Source organism: Apis florea, unplaced genomic scaffold (genome assembly GCF_048593485.1).
Source record: "Apis florea isolate Af1SG1 unplaced genomic scaffold, ASM4859348v1 contig_2839_pilon, whole genome shotgun sequence".
NCBI classification, from domain to species: Eukaryota; Metazoa; Arthropoda; class Insecta; order Hymenoptera; family Apidae; genus Apis; species Apis florea.
This window is the reverse complement of record NW_028256653.1, coordinates 465050-480861: the sequence shown is the minus strand read 5'-3', so window position 1 is coordinate 480861 and position 15812 is coordinate 465050. Positions and strand designations below refer to the sequence as shown.

The 15812-nt window shown below is 39.2% G+C and overlaps 1 protein-coding gene and 1 long non-coding RNA gene across 2 annotated transcripts in view; one reads left to right on the top strand and one right to left on the bottom strand.

Annotated features, from left to right (window-relative positions):
• Window positions 1-15812, top strand: part of Sema2a (Semaphorin 2a) — a 677811-nt gene that overhangs the window by 236029 nt on the left and 425970 nt on the right.
• The window catches only part of LOC147657750 (uncharacterized), a 62198-nt gene that overhangs the window by 4682 nt on the left and 41704 nt on the right, over window positions 1-15812 (bottom strand). Inside the window, exon 3 of one of the 2 annotated variants that reach the window (XR_015291834.1) lies at window positions 918-1970. The exons of the other annotated variant lie outside the window; for it this stretch is intronic. This is a non-coding gene — a long non-coding RNA (uncharacterized LOC147657750). Of the gene's footprint in view, window positions 1-917; window positions 1971-15812 lie in introns of those variants that run through there. 2 annotated transcript variants of the gene reach the window in all.

Sequence of the window (15812 nt, the reverse complement as noted above, 5' to 3'; positions counted from 1 at the left end):
TCCGTTAATCAGGTGGAGGAGGAGGAAGGAAAGACCCCCTCCTTTCCGGTCCGTGCGTGAACACAGCGTGGCTTCCAAAGCCCGTTCGGGGGGAGGAGGACGGCTGTTTGTTAAATACGCCACTTAGCCGTGAAGTCGAGCGCGGTTAGTTGTTTGTTTTGCTCGAAGCACTCGCGATAATTATTCATCGTTGCCTTTATGCCACGCCTCGCCCTTCGAGAAACACGAGAGGAATAACGGGAGAGGTCCTCTCTCTATTGACTCGATGGTACTCGCGAGAACCCCTCCCCACTCCTCCAACCGACTTCGAGAAGAATAAACTGCGAAAAAGGACTCGTTCTCTCGCACATTTTTGCCTCCCGTTATACCTGCACTGTTCAGAATGCAATTCCTCTCTCTCTCTCTCTCTCTCTCTCTCTCTCTCTCTCTCTCTCTCTCTCTCTCTCTATCTCTCTCTCTCTCTCTCTCTCTCTCTCTCTCTCTCTCTCTCTCTCTCTCTCTCTCTCTCTCTCTCTGTGAGGCGGTATTGTAGCCGTCAAACGACGTAATAACGATAAGAGCGTTTCTGCAGAGGAAGAAAAAGAATTTCTCGTCGCTGCTAGAGGCCCAGACTCGAATCTCACGATTCCTTTCGAGACACGAAGGGGAGATATTATTGTTTCGAACGGGGGTCTCGTTGATTTTGCGTTTAATCGAAAGTGGTTGAGCGACGCGCTGCCTCGTTCTATCGGCGTTGAAGGAGTAACGGGCGAATAGAGCAGAAGTCGAGGCTCGAAGTTCATCTTTGCGGAGGCCGTTGATGGAAATGTTTGATGGGACGTGAAATAAAGAGGAGGGTTGGGATTAACGGTGTGCAACGGAGGGATGATTACGAAATTATTTTTGGAATAATAAAAGAAATGTAATCTGTAACAAAATGATGATATTATAATTATTATTATGAATTATTTTACTTATTATTTATTCTAATAATACTTGAAACTTATTTCTAACGACAAATTCTCGGGTAACTTAATATTTTCAGATTAAATTCTGCTAATTTTATTTACTTTGAAATATTAGATTATTATTTTATTCATAGAACATATTCGATTTCAGAGATAAATATAAAAGGCTTATTTATTAAATTATAAGCAATTTGGAAAAATAATGATAAAACTATTTCCATCCATATTGATCTCGTTTTCGTAAATTGTCCGTAAATTGAATTACGAAACGAGGGGGAAAAAAGAAAGAAGCTTATCAAAGCTTTCCAAAATAATTTTCACTGCTATTTTAATAACATTAATTCTCAATTCTCTAACACAAAGGATACACAACCCTCACGGACAAAATCTCTAATCCCCTTCAAAAAAAAAAAAAAGAAAAGAAAAACTGCACTCGATCAAGCAACTCCACTTCTCCAAACATACTTGCCAACCTTGCTCACCGTATTCACGAATGCAAGCAGTCTCGTCGCAAGCAAAATAATCCAACGAGGAGGGTGGATAACACCGCGGTCGGCTCGCCCTAAGCGTGAAAATTCCGGTCCGCTCGAGTACACCGCTTTCACCCGTCGTTAAAGTCTCGGCGGGGCCTTCATCGTCGCGGTTTAATTTCGGCTACAAGGCGAAACTTTCCGGCCGCGCGAGATCGAGCGGAACGCCCCGCCATTGGCCCATTCGCCGACGACGAACGATCCCCGTTGGGTTGGTTAAAGGAGGGGAGACGTCGAGGGACGATGTTTGCGCTCCTCTATCCTCCGAAAAACCTGAAAGGGTTCTCCTGTAGATTAGAGGAGGCCACGGTACACGTGCTTCGAGAGGGTAGATTGGCTTTCCGTCTCTATTAGAGACAGCATCTCTTTCCTCCTCTTCCCTTAACCAGTTGGCCTTCTCTGCAATATCAACCCTCCAGCTTATGCTTTTATTTCTGGAAATCGTGCCAGCGATGAGATGGAGATAATCGACCACGATTGGATGAGACGACAGCTGTGAAATTAATTATAATTGTAACTCGCTGGATTTATTGTAGAATCGGATTTTATCGAACGAATGATTGGCTTATTTGAAAGGGTTAAGTTAAGAAATTAGTGCATGAAAGGCTACGAGAATCATAGTAGATAGCCAATATCAGTGAAATCAGAAAGTATGATGAAATTAATGATTCAGTGAAAGTATTAATAATTCTTCCACGAACGAATTCTAATAGCGATTAATTTGGATTAATTAAAATTCACCATCATTTTGTTCGTTTATATGTTTCAGATGGTGAGTATTCGAGACGCAGTAGTAGCGAATTCCGTGATTTCCGACAGGAGAATTACAATGTTCAGGTAAACGTTATCACGAAACGAATTTTCCACTTTAGTTCTCACCGATGAATAGGTTATCGAGGCCGTCGAAGATTAACTTTTCAAATACCGTCCGCAGAAATGAATTTTATCAGGGACGCGTTGAACCCCTAACAAATGGTATTACGTTCCCCTCGGTTATCTGATCAACATAACTCAGTGCGGCTAGCGACCACCGTAACACGATACACTGACCGGAACAATGCACGCGTTTACGGCGGTTACAACCTTTGATAATTACGATGTATCGATCGATTTTAAATAAATTAATTAACAAAGAAACGCAATTAAATTCGATCGATGGAAATTAATGTATTGCCGAATATGTTTCGCAAATATCGTCTCGATATATTTTATTAATACAATATCTATAAATGGATTGATCATTAATGATATTAATAGACACGTTATATCAATAGCATCAGTATAACCATTTATATACCTTCCCTTTCAAATTACAAAATGATTAGAAAAAAAAAAAAAAGAACTATATAATTCGAATCAAAAAATATTACGCTAAATTTTAAATTTATCTTTACAGGGATGAAGGAGTCGAGTTTCTAATTCTGTTCTTTGGAAGGATAATTAAGCTTCGTCTTTTCTACAAATCTTCACGTAAATTATCCGAAATAAATAATAAAACATAAATTGTTGTTCAATTAAATTAAATTTATCAAAAATTAGTAATTGTTCACCTATTATTAGAAAAATAGGAATCAATGGAAAATCTTTTCCCCGCTCCACTCATCTTCCCATCGATTCTCCGTGCTCCATCACCGTCTCCAACCGTCCAAAGCGATAAAGCGTGGCCAGCCACGCGTGTAAACATTCTCACAGCGCGAGAAGTAATTGATGGATAGATAGATAGGATGCAGTCTCGCTCAATGTCTCGCGATTTTCCGTCCGCGCCGATGATTGATAATAATCAACCGAGGGGAGGGGGCCGAATTCGTGGGTTACAGAGGAGATTACTCAGGTGGCCGGTTTGATCAAAGCGGGGGATTCCCGGCGAAATACTCTAATTGGCGCGCGCATGCTTTGCCCGGGGAATTTGATTTGCTTTCCGTTTGACGGAGGTCCGCAGATTGACCCTGACGATATTGCGATCAACCCTCCCCCTCGGATCAGAGAAGATGCAATCTGAGGTCTGTGCACTCTCGCGGCCTGGCCGCATATATGAATACCAACGGTTGGAGAGGAAGTTTATTGGGAAGTCGGGGAAGGATGGGATTAGCCGAGGCGAGTAGTCGAGGTTTGGATCGTAGTTAATCTTAGTCCGCCTTAGCCGCACGGGTTATCGGCTGGTAAACAGGAAAACGGGGCGCGCGGTTTATATTTGCCCGCTTCTATTTGCGGATCATCTGCGAAACCTCGAACTGGGGGAGGGGAGGATAATGGGCGATATCGTTTCAGATCATCGGCGATAATGCGAGAATTCTTTGTTACGCGAAACTTTCAGCTTCGGCTGTGATTTCGTAAAAATGTATTGAAATTTTGCGTTGAATAAATTGAAATGTAATTTCTAATTATTTATTATTTATACGCACCGCGTTTCGAAGTAAAGTATCGTATATACGTTTTGTTCTCCCTTTCGCCTTTAAATTTCTCAATTCTCTACAAAATTGGATCGTCCTAATTTGTACAATCGTGTGCGTCGATACCGAATTTCATCAAATTGATGGGATTGAATTCCTATTCTGCTCTTCTGAAAAATTTTAACCGAATTGAATTATCTACACACATATTTCGTGATCTTTAACATTTTCCTTCACCTGGATAACCTATTTCTCAAATATCTTTCCATATCGATAATCTACAATTTCGAGAACGAATTCTCGTAGCCACACTTTTCGCGTACACTTTTCGCCAAGTGTACCAAATCAGCCAACACGTGAAAGGTGGGGGGGGGGGGGGAGAGAGGTGATGGCGCGTTTCCTTGGAGGATGAGTATTAACCGCGGTTCGACGATACGGACGGATAAGCCATCAGTGTCAGTTTCAGAGATCTGAAAGCGTCCACTCGACAGTTACGTTAAAACCGGTTGATATCTATCGTCCTGGCCGGCCGAATCTGCTGTCAGGACTTTGTGATCCCCATCACGAGAGTCATACACGTCACCGGCATACCCGGGCCTGGTCCGTTTCGCAGATAACTCATATCCATCTATATTAATTCTCGCCGGTTGGTGTGCACGCGCGCCCTCGGAAATTAAACGCCGTCTTTGCGCCTGCCTCTGACTCTCATCGATCTCGAACACCGGACCCTTTATCCGACCTTTGCCACAATCACGATATATCTTGGACGTATCGTTATTATTAGCTCAGGGCGTCCAATACGATTCGAATTCGTGTTTTTTCTCAAATCGAGGGGTGAAAAGAATCGAGTTTCGAGCAATATCATAGAAATAACGGAATCAGAGCGAGCGAAAGGCGAAAGGTTTCGCGTGAATAAAGATTTTATGTTAATTTTATTATCGTCACATCATAATTTGAACTCGCGCGATGGAAAATTCGTTCTCTCATCCTCGAGTTTAATAATCGGCAATGCTTGGCCGCGTCGATGAAATCGACGTATGAGGAATGGTGTTGTTCATTCGTCACGCGTGTCTGTAAAACACGGTGGTTCAATCGACCGATAAAGGTTTAACACGCGGGCAACAAGGATGTAAAGAGGTGATGCTCGCTAATAAAGTTAAATTCGGCAACTGGCATGCCTCGTTACGTAACTTTCGTTCGTGAACTTATCGGCGAAAAAAAAAAACGTAATCTTCGTCGGTTTTTCGTTTCAATTTTTAATGTTTGCTCGTAATGTTTCTCGAAAAAAAAGAGAGAGAGAGAGAGAGAGAGAGAGAGAGAGAGAGAGATAGACAGAGAGTACCGTTAATTTTTTGCCAATTTTCACGAAGAAAAAACTACCAGCTTTCCTATTTTTTCCCTTCCTCTTCCCCCTTCTTTTTCATTCCTCGCCACCCATCGACACCTCGTCACATTCCCTGTTGAAAATAATTTTGCACCGTTTCACGATGGACAGTGTCTCGCGTGACTGTTCTCCCCTTATCGTATCCATAAAGCTTATTATTATTATTATTATTGTACGGGATCTGGAATTTTCGATCGAAATCCTTGAACGAAATTACGTGGAAAAAGTCAGTGGCTTCTATCGTGACTCGAGAGGCCTCCCTTTCGATTGCCGGCCATCTCTCGATATCGTTGTGCACTCGTCACGCCACAACGTGCTCGCGTGCGATTATGCCGCTTCTTCGAATTCGTTCTTCCCTTCGTTTGGTATCGGCGAGACGACTAATTAAACGAAGGTAAAAAAAAACGAGAGTCTCTTGATGATTGTCGCGTTTCTAGAAGGGTCGAGAGTGCACTGACATTCGAGACATCTGTGAAAAAAAGAGATACGAGAAATGGTTAAAGGAGATGTGAAAGTAATTCAATATTGTTAATTGTGTTAATTAATAACTGTGTGTGGAATGTTTCGATTCCGAGAATTTAAGGGACTATTGTTCGAGCTGAGATAAAAATCGGGGAGAAAGATTTGATTTGTTGTTTTTTCTGTTGTTGATTATTTTAAGTATCTTTGCTTAGGGTAGTTCGACGATACTTGGACTTCCAATGTGATGACCTGGAGCAGAGATATTATTCTCCTTTTTATGGATTTATGGAGTTTTAAAATTGTTACGAATTGTTGTGAAAGGTATTAATCGAGGTTTGCTATAATCGATATAAATTGGAAACAATTATTTATCCGCTTTCTCAGTTATAATTTAGAGAGTCGTTTAAACTTTTTTATTGAACAAAGAAAAAAAAGAAAAAGAAAAAAGAGAAGTATTTTCTTATTTTTCGTTCCAGACGTACTGTTTTTACAATAACTAAATAATTGTATTATACGTTTAGTGTCGTGGGGCAAGTTGAGATTCAAGTTGTTACAATTACAAGAAATGTAACTTGCCTCGAGCAGGATATCCCGAACATGCCTGTTACAGCCTGTTACAGCTAACTTGTTTAATTTGTCACATGATTGTACAAAGGAAAGGGATTTACTAGGTCATTCCTATCATTAATACCAGATTATTGTTTCTTCTTATTAGTTAGAATGAAATGAAAATGTACGATTGAATACCACTGATGAAGAATTATTTAATCCTTTGTTTCCGTTTCCCTGAAAAATTCGTTGAAAATTATTATTTATACATATTGAACATTGTAAAATAAATAAAAAATTCAAACTTGATTCTTTACAAAAATCAATCCAATACGATAAGATAATATTAATTAGAATGAAGATTTTGAGGATAATGGGAAAAAAGTAATTTCGAACGAAGTTTGTACGTGCAGGAAAAAATATTGATTCAAATATTGGTTCGAATTCTATCGCACGAAGTTAATTTATCGAGTGCAATCCACATTTCTACAATCTTTGGCAAATTTACAAAATTCTAATGAAGTCCCCATTTGACAGATATACTCATTTACGAGCCGTAATTTATTCACGAGCACCGTGCATTATACAGATATATAAAAAAATTCTTTCCTCAAAAATGTTTTAAAATCAATATTAATTATATAATAATTTCAACATCAAACTTTCACCCCGATTGGCGCGCACGAAATTTCGACTGGGTCACTGGTCCCGATTCGTTAAAGCGAGCTCGAGCAATCAAGACTCGCGTTTTCGTAACAACACTTACAGAAAAAAATCCGTCAATTTATTCGAAACGCAGAATCGCGCGAAACAATTGAAATCCTCGCTTTCCCCCGCGAACTATTTGCTCGTTCTAACCCATTTTCGCCCTGGAACAATCGTTTTTTTTTTTTTTTTTTTTCATCGTTAACCAGTGAATTATCAAACGTGCCCTCGTGCTCGCACGAAGAGAGAAAAGCAATCGAAAGTAGAGAGAGGGAGGAGAAAAAAAAAAAAAGAGAAAAAAAGAACACGAATTTTCATAGACGCGGCACGGCCCAATCGCGATACGTTATCGACCGGAAACGCTCGCCTGTACCAATTAACGCGGGAGGCTCGTTTCTCATTTAAGAACGCTTCACAATTCACAACCGTGAACAAATCAACATCGATCCGACAAACAATTTATACATTTAACCTGCTCGCTTCGGCGTACGAACGTATACTAAAATCGACGATCTACCGTGTTTATATGGAAGTTACGAACTACAAAGTCGACAATCGGTCGTGTATATTCGCTCGTCCTCGGTTAATATCGACGATTCGTAATGCGTATTCGACAATTATGGATTGAAATGGACGATTGATCGCGGGTATCCGCTAACTATCGATTAAAATCGGCGATTGATAATGTATATTCGATAGTTGTGGACTGAAATCGGTGATTAATCGCGGGTATCCGGTAACTATCGACTAAAATCGGCGATTGATAATGTGTACTCGATAGTTATCGACTAAAATCGGTGATTCGATGACTGTCGACTAAAATCGACGATTGATAACGTGTATTCGATAATTATGGACCGAAATCGACGATCGATCGCGTGTATTCAGTGGCTATTGGCCGAAATCGACGATCGGTCGCGTGTATTCGATGATCATCTGCTAAAATCAGCGTATATTCAATGGCTGTCGATAAAATCGACGCGTGTATTCGATAATTATGGATCAAATTCAATTCGGCTATTGGCCGAAATCGACGATCGGTCGCGTGTATTCAACCATCATCTACTAAGATCGGTCGCGTTACTATTCGATCGACTTCGTCTCATCAAAGAAGATGATCGATACGACCTCGATCGTATCGACAATATTTCCCACCACTTCGTATTTTTCAATCTAATTGAACGTTGGATTTTAATAAACGCGCACGGCCGATCGAAAACGCGGCCTAATTGGCGGGGCTTGCGTTTTCACGCGCGGCTACGCTCGAACGATGCAAAACCGCTTAGGCTCGCTGGTCCACTCGCGACAGGTTTTCGGGACAGCGCGCACAACCGGGCCATATTCTTTCGAAAAGGATCGAAAATGGGCGCGCGTGCAATTTCGAAGGCCCGGCACCCGGGTTTCCGGTCGGCGTAACAACTCGGCCGCAAGTAAATCCGCGCGGTTGCACGCCCTGTCACGCTTCAACGAGCTTTGCTGCGTGCGAATTCGATAATGGAATATTTCTCGTGTAGGTGTGTATCTTCCTGTCTTACGTAACGATCGATTGATGGGGATTTCTTTTTTTTTTCTTTTTTTGTTTTTCTTTAACTTTTTTTTTCTTGCGGTTTGAAACGAATCGATGTGATTAATTATTCGTTCACGACTTTCACGTATCACGTTTTGTGCAATTCTTTTTATATTGAGAATTTAAGTATCGTGTACGTATATCTGTTTGTAAAACAGTTACGTTGTGAATACAATTGTAAATCTTTATGGTAATTGTGTAAGATAATATTTAGAAAATGATGTGTATAAGATGAGTCTTTCACAGGTTAACAAGAATAATTTATAGAGAAATATGTAATATTGTTACATATAACGAAATATAATATTATATTTAAAGTATTATATTCTCGACCGGTATGTTTATATATCAATTCTTTATATTCGATTCTTTAAAAGTGTTCTACGAATATATTATGTACCTACGTAGCTTCAGCTTCTTCGTTTTACGACAATAATTGACTCGTGACTCGATTTTCAGACGAATAACTCAAAGATTAAGAATAATAATTATGAGAAATAAATAGCTATCGAAAATTTCGAAACGCGGAATGAATAGAATTTGTTACTAATTAACAATCAGCTCGATACATCTAATTAATTGAAAATAGAGATATGGAGGTAATATAGGTCGGCAATTTCGTGAAACTAATTTAGCGAATAAATGCAATATATATGAATCGTTTAATTTTATACCGCTTAGAGATGTGAAATGCATTTAGTTTCCTCTTCGTGATTATTTTATCGAAAGGAATTATACATGATTAATAACATCATATTTTCATCACGTTGCGTTGCTTGTTTCCGTTAATTTAAAATAAATCGTATCGCTAATAATGCAGGGATAGACATATGGTGCGTACAACAACGTGAAAATATATTTTATACCTTCGAATGTTAATAAATAACACGTTACGAACGCGCAATCTAAATTTAATCATCTAAAATCCTTCTTTCTCAACAGCAAAAGTCGAGCAAACCGAGCGAATCAGAGACGTCGCTTCCGTGAAAGTGAAAAGAATCCTCTTAATCCCTTCCCTTAAGCTCGTTGCCACCGATAAAGTAATTTCGTCAGGATTTTATATTTTTCAGAGAATACGTCGAACGTGAGAGGGTGAGGAGGGGTGGCGATGGAGAAAAGAAAAAGAAAAATGGGGGGGGGGAAGAGGAAAAAAAGGGAAACAAAGCTTTTGTCTTTTCCTCGCGGGTGGAGGAGGCGAAAATTTGTGGTGGGTGCTCGCGTGTCGTTCCAGCCGCTGGCTGGATGTGCTAATTAAGACGGACGAGCCACCAGGGGGATTAATGACACCCGTCGAGTCTGCCTCCGACTATCGTTACAACGTTCCGCTCGAAAGCATCGGAATACTCTTCCTAATTGCCTATCGGCCAAGAATGTTTTCGTCCCTGTTGCTGAATTAATCTGATAAGACGCGGGTATGCAACCGAGAGGGACGAGGCGTGAATTTATTCCACGATCTCTAATGAATGAAGTCTTTCGTTGCACCGTGTATACGTGATCTCGTTTCGTCTTCTTTTCTTTCTTTTTTTTTTTTTCTGAATAATTTGTTTGCCGACAATTCTTTTAATTTGCATCGAGATAATGGTCGATGAGTTGTGATCTCGTGTTTTATTAAAATTTGTATGATGTAAATTTTTATTTCGCTTGTCTATTACGATAGGTGTCTCTATTCTCAATTTTAAGGAGGAAGGAACGCGTGTCGTTTAGAATAGAAGCAAGAAGTTGAGTAACTCGATGCAAGCACAAGTTTACGAAACACATTCGACGAGAAAAGTTAGTTTGCTTACTAATTTTTTTTTTTTTTTTTTTTCGAGATTGAACATCGACACGCAATATTTTTCTTCTTGATAAATACAGAGAACATCTGAGAACATCTACTACGAGGGAAAAAAGATGCTAGCGTAAAATTAATATACAGAAAAGTCAGCCTTCACTGGCATATATTAAAACGTTTTTCATCGGGACCATTAATAAGCCACGTGCTCGGGTAATTTCAAGCGCATCCCAACTATAAATTCAGAAATAATTCAGAATTTTAATTAAACTTACTGTTCGAGCATGGTTATTTTTTTCGATTTGTCTATAAAGGGATGGGACAAAATACAATTGAAATTTATATCAATTGCTTCCTTGATATTGACTTTATTCCACTCTTCTGATCTGTTGGATATTTAAAGACATCTTTAAAGCATGCCATCATGATCATATTTTAATTTCGTAAAAACGACATTACTTTTACACGCTAAAAGAATTGAAAAATTAAAAGGGAAATTTTCTTTCCATCGTGTTAGAGAGTCTCTCTTAACAGTCTGACCGGCTTGAGATCTAGCGAATTTAGCACCAATCAACGCGAAACTTTTAAATAAAAAAATTTCCATATTTATTTTCTCATAATAATTGTATCTACGAAATGCTAATGATATTGCTTCATAAAGTGACTATATAAAGAAGCATGAACGCCTTGGAGAATAATTGCGATTATTCCACAACTTTCTGCCATTATAGCGTTGAAGTTGGTGAAACTTTGAACCTAATTCTCTCAGTTTATAAAATAATAAGGTTAAAAGCATTAAGAACCAGCGTGATGAAATATCAACTCCCTCGTCAACCACCACATAAAAACATTAATATTTTCTTTATAATAATAAATTAACAATTAACCGCTCTCAATTTCTTGCTTGTTCCAACCCTTCCCACCAAAATATCCTCTTCGATGCCAATATTCGCCATCCAGAAACCGGATACACGCATGAATTCCTACTTTGCATACCCTGTGAATTAAGTAGGTCACATTTTCAGCCCTGGCAAACCCGGGAGACCGAGGAATTTATCATCGAGCAGATGTTCCCCAAATAGAAGAGCGAAGAAAGGGAGCATCACCGTGATCCCGCTCTTGTTACTCACCGCCACCACGGCCGGTGTTCAACGACAGATCGATGGTCTCCTTCCTCCTCCTCGACAACCTCTCCCTTCGGCCCAATCGTCCAATGTCCAACGCGGATATGGAGCAGAGAAATATCGCTGCAACATCCGCGAAATTGGGTTATCCCTTAATGCACACCGGCTATTCATAATACGCGATCGTTCGCGAACACTGTTTCGAGCATATTTCGAGTTCGCCGAGTTCCTCTCACCTTTCCTCGCTTTGACACGCTTTAAATTAATTTTTCGGTTCTTGGCGAAAGAGAGAGGCGAGAATCGAGGGAAATTGAGAGATTACTGGCGAGGGAATAATTATATATATAAGAATAAAAATCGTGTAATTGAACTGGATCGTTATCTGGGAGAAGGTGGATAAGATGTTAGATTTTAGAACGTCGAAAAAGAGGAAATTTTATCTAGTTTATTTGTTGCCTCAGCTTTGGCTTAAGATTCATATTTGTACGAATAGAATTTTTGTTTCACTTTTTTATTTGCGGTGTAGTTTTCGGAAAGTTTCTATTTTTACAAAGAGCTCTATAGATTTCTGTAGATATCTTTCTCTGTAAAATTGTTTTCAATTTAAATTGACGACATTTAGAAAATTTTTAGAACGATGTCTTCTTAGAGATAGTTAAATCAATTTAAAGCTCTTATCTCTAAGCTTCTTGATCTTGCTAATCAACTTTACTTAGTTTCAATCTTCTAACTTTAAACCTTGAGTAATATGAATATGATCACTCGTGTCAGTCACTCGAATTACTTTCAAATGCTATTTTCAAATTTAGAAAGATATAAAATTTGATAAAACTTCTAATAAAATTTGCAACGATTTATATTAAGAGATACAGATAACAAAGTTTGCTTTCAATCTTAATCTACGCTCTTTTAAAAATTCAGAATTTAACGTGCAGTATCGATTCCCTTGCTATATTGACATAACGTGTATATACAAACATGTTTGATAGACAGCTAATCCGATGTTTTGTTTCGGAAATCGAGTTTGCTTGTAAATAGTCAAAACACGGTATAACTCGCAATTATTCAAACAACTCTTCGTTTCAGCGTAGACCCATAATTTGCGAGATATTTATTAATCACAATTCGAATAATTTATCTCATTTCTGAAAACCGAATGCAACGCGAATGCGTTCCTAGGAAATCTCATTTTATTATTCATAATGGTAATGTACATACAATGTAATTATATTAATATTTTAATTCGGCATTTGCCCAAACAAATAACTCGATAACAGTAAGCTTCCAACATTTATAATGATAATTTATTTCATGATATTACATTGTATCGTTGTACATGTAAATTACAATGATATATATACGTTCATATTCATATTCAGAAATCAAAATATTAATATTATAATTGCTTTTATAATTACTTCAATTCTCATATAAATCTCTTTGAAACGTTGTGGATATTTGTTCAAAATTTTGTAAAAAGTTCAAACCAACTTAATTGAAAATTAAATGACACATTTTGTAAGTAAGTTAGTCAAATCATTATCCAATTGACTTTTAACAAACTTCTCAAATTTCATTTCACCAAAACTCAACATTTTCCAAGCTTCAATACCTCACTTAAGGGATGCAAACCATTCACTATGCCCGTGTAATATATTATAATAACGCACAACGATGAAACAATTCACATACAATTTTACAAACCACGAATGATATTGCAACAAATTGACCGATAAAATTTGCCTCTATGACTATCTGTCGAATACGCGCCTTAATAGAAAAAAAAAAAAAAAAAAAAAAAAAACAAGAAACGTTTGCACTTGACGGCAAAAATTAAAAGGAAATGGGTGCTCGCACGACGCAAAGTTTCCGTCTCAGGTGAGGGTCGGCAAGAACCGGATGAACAGAGAGAGAAGGATCGAGAGGACAGAGAGAAAGAGGGTCAGGGAAAGAGGCGGGAAGAGCTCGACTTCCCTCCCCGGTGTTTGTAAGCACTTACCCCGCGGCTTATTGTTACCGCAGCCCTCTTTGTCGGGATTTGTAAAAGCACTCGGTGCGTTAATTCCAGGGTGCCGGATGCGGCGCATCGAGCAACGTGCGCGCTCCTCACGCACACACGCGCGCGATTTGTTTGCCTATCCCGACCGCTTAATCTTCTTTTTCTTTTTTCTTTTTTTCCTTTGCCTACGTCTGGTGGCAAAAGGGCCACCAGGGGAAATAAGAGGAACGGCCAAACCAAGGCGAAAACGTTTCGCCTACCAATTATCCGTCTCGAATTTTTTTAATTACGCATGTGCGTTAAATTAATCAATTTAATCAATTTCGAGGTTTTATCGTTGCACGATTTGTATATCCGAAAATAGTAGATGCATTCAAATGTCTCGCAACTCTATCGGATCAAAAAATCTAATTACGGATTATATAAAATTACCAGTTATCCAAACGTTTTCCAACGAATAAATAATTTCAATTCTAAACGATATTAAATCGTGCACAATCCTCAGAAGAACGGATGAGCGAAACCAGCCTCTCTCCTCGTTACAAAACAATCAACCCCCCCCTCGTGTCCTCCAGAATCGATATCCTCCATTGAACGCAACATTTGCAAAGCTCGTTGTTATGCCGGTTACGAGACAGGGTTACGATAACCTTAAATCGTTTCCAACAGAGACCGCACTTAGTGTTTGACACGGATCGGCCGGAATCAGCCGGTGGCGACGTGCTCGAAACCTTTCGTGCTCGAGCATGACGCTCGATTTCCTACGACAAAGATTTGCTCTCACAAGAATCTCCTCCGCCCTTCCTCCCCATCCAGGGGTGTCCGTCTCCGCTCCTTTCGCAGCCTGGACACGTGTACGTGGGCGTGACGCGGCAGAGGGGGGTTGGAACGGTTGGCCAAGCTTTATCGGAAATACCTTCTTATGGGTGAAGAACAGGGATGGGCGATGGGATTTTCGATATCACGCTAGAGCGGCGCTGATTATCGACAAATTGTTACGATAAGCCGGGACGCTTCACGGGACGACACGCCGATTTCTTTTTTTTTTTTTGTTTCTTTTCAATCGAACCTCGATTCTCGGGTAGAGAACGATACGAATCATGTCGAAGCAAATTTTCTTCTGGAAAATTATTTTCTGGAATTTATATCTCCAAGTGTTCGAGACGAATTTAAAACATAATATTGAGACGTATAATAAAAAATTATTGGAATTACATGCCTCATCTAATAATCTATTTTCATCTCCATAATCCAGGCGTGTAAATTGAATAGCTTCCCTAGAAAAAAAAAAAAATGAATAAAACTTGGAAAACGACACATAGCAGACAGTTGGAAAGTGGAAGGTGGAATGGCGTGTATCGATCGGCACGCGTGTATCCCGAGGTGTAATAAGCGGTAACAGACTTTATTAGCTTTCGGTACGCGCATACCGTTTAATGTATTCCATTGTGCGCCGCCAGTGCTAATTCCGAAATTTCGGGTATTATGCCCCCTCGAAGTGAATTCCGACGCCTTCTCTTCACGGTGTCAGCGAATCGGCTCGAGGTGTGCGAATCCGCGAGGGAGATCCCGCCATAGATTCGTTTTAAATCGCCTCGAGTAATCTTGGATGTGGAATATTGTGGAGGAGATGAGAGAGCAGTCGAATGATTTCAAACGACAATGAAGATTCGCAAAGTTTACGTTCGCGGTAGATTTATAGTCTTCTCGGGCAAATCATTGGATCGTGTTGAATTTGAAAGAAATTATGAAAATTATAATTTTAATCGATGTTGCTTCAAAATCGTGAGCAATAAACAATTCAGTCTTCGATCAGTCACGATTTCAAAAATCATATTTATGATGTGGTGATATTATACTGTTTCTCGTATTTCTGAAATTAACGAAGTGGAGAATAAATATTCCGTTGCGCGAGATTCCATCGTGTCGATATGTATTTATTTCCAGCAACACACGAATAACTTGGCACGACGTATGCATCGATAGATCCGCGATTTCTAAGACGAGGGTTTTATCTTTCTCAACGTATGCTCGCTCAACCTGTCTGTCGACAACGTCTCGGTGGCCGATTTCTATTTTAAAATTTATCAATCACTGGCTATTGGCCCAGTTCCGATGTGAGAAGGTCTAAACTTCGAACCTGAGCAAACACGTCATCGCCAAAATTGTCTTTTCCTCGAGGAAGGCAAATGTCGAATGTGGAAACGTGTCGATACATCGAGACATTCGTATATTCGGTGTAAGACAAGACAATTCACTTATGGTATGTTAAAATATACCAGGGATTATTTGAATTCAAGAAATTGTAGAGAATTAATCGAACGTAAATTGAATATCGTTCGATATTCGATTTATTTTAATCAAATATCGGAATTTTAAATTTA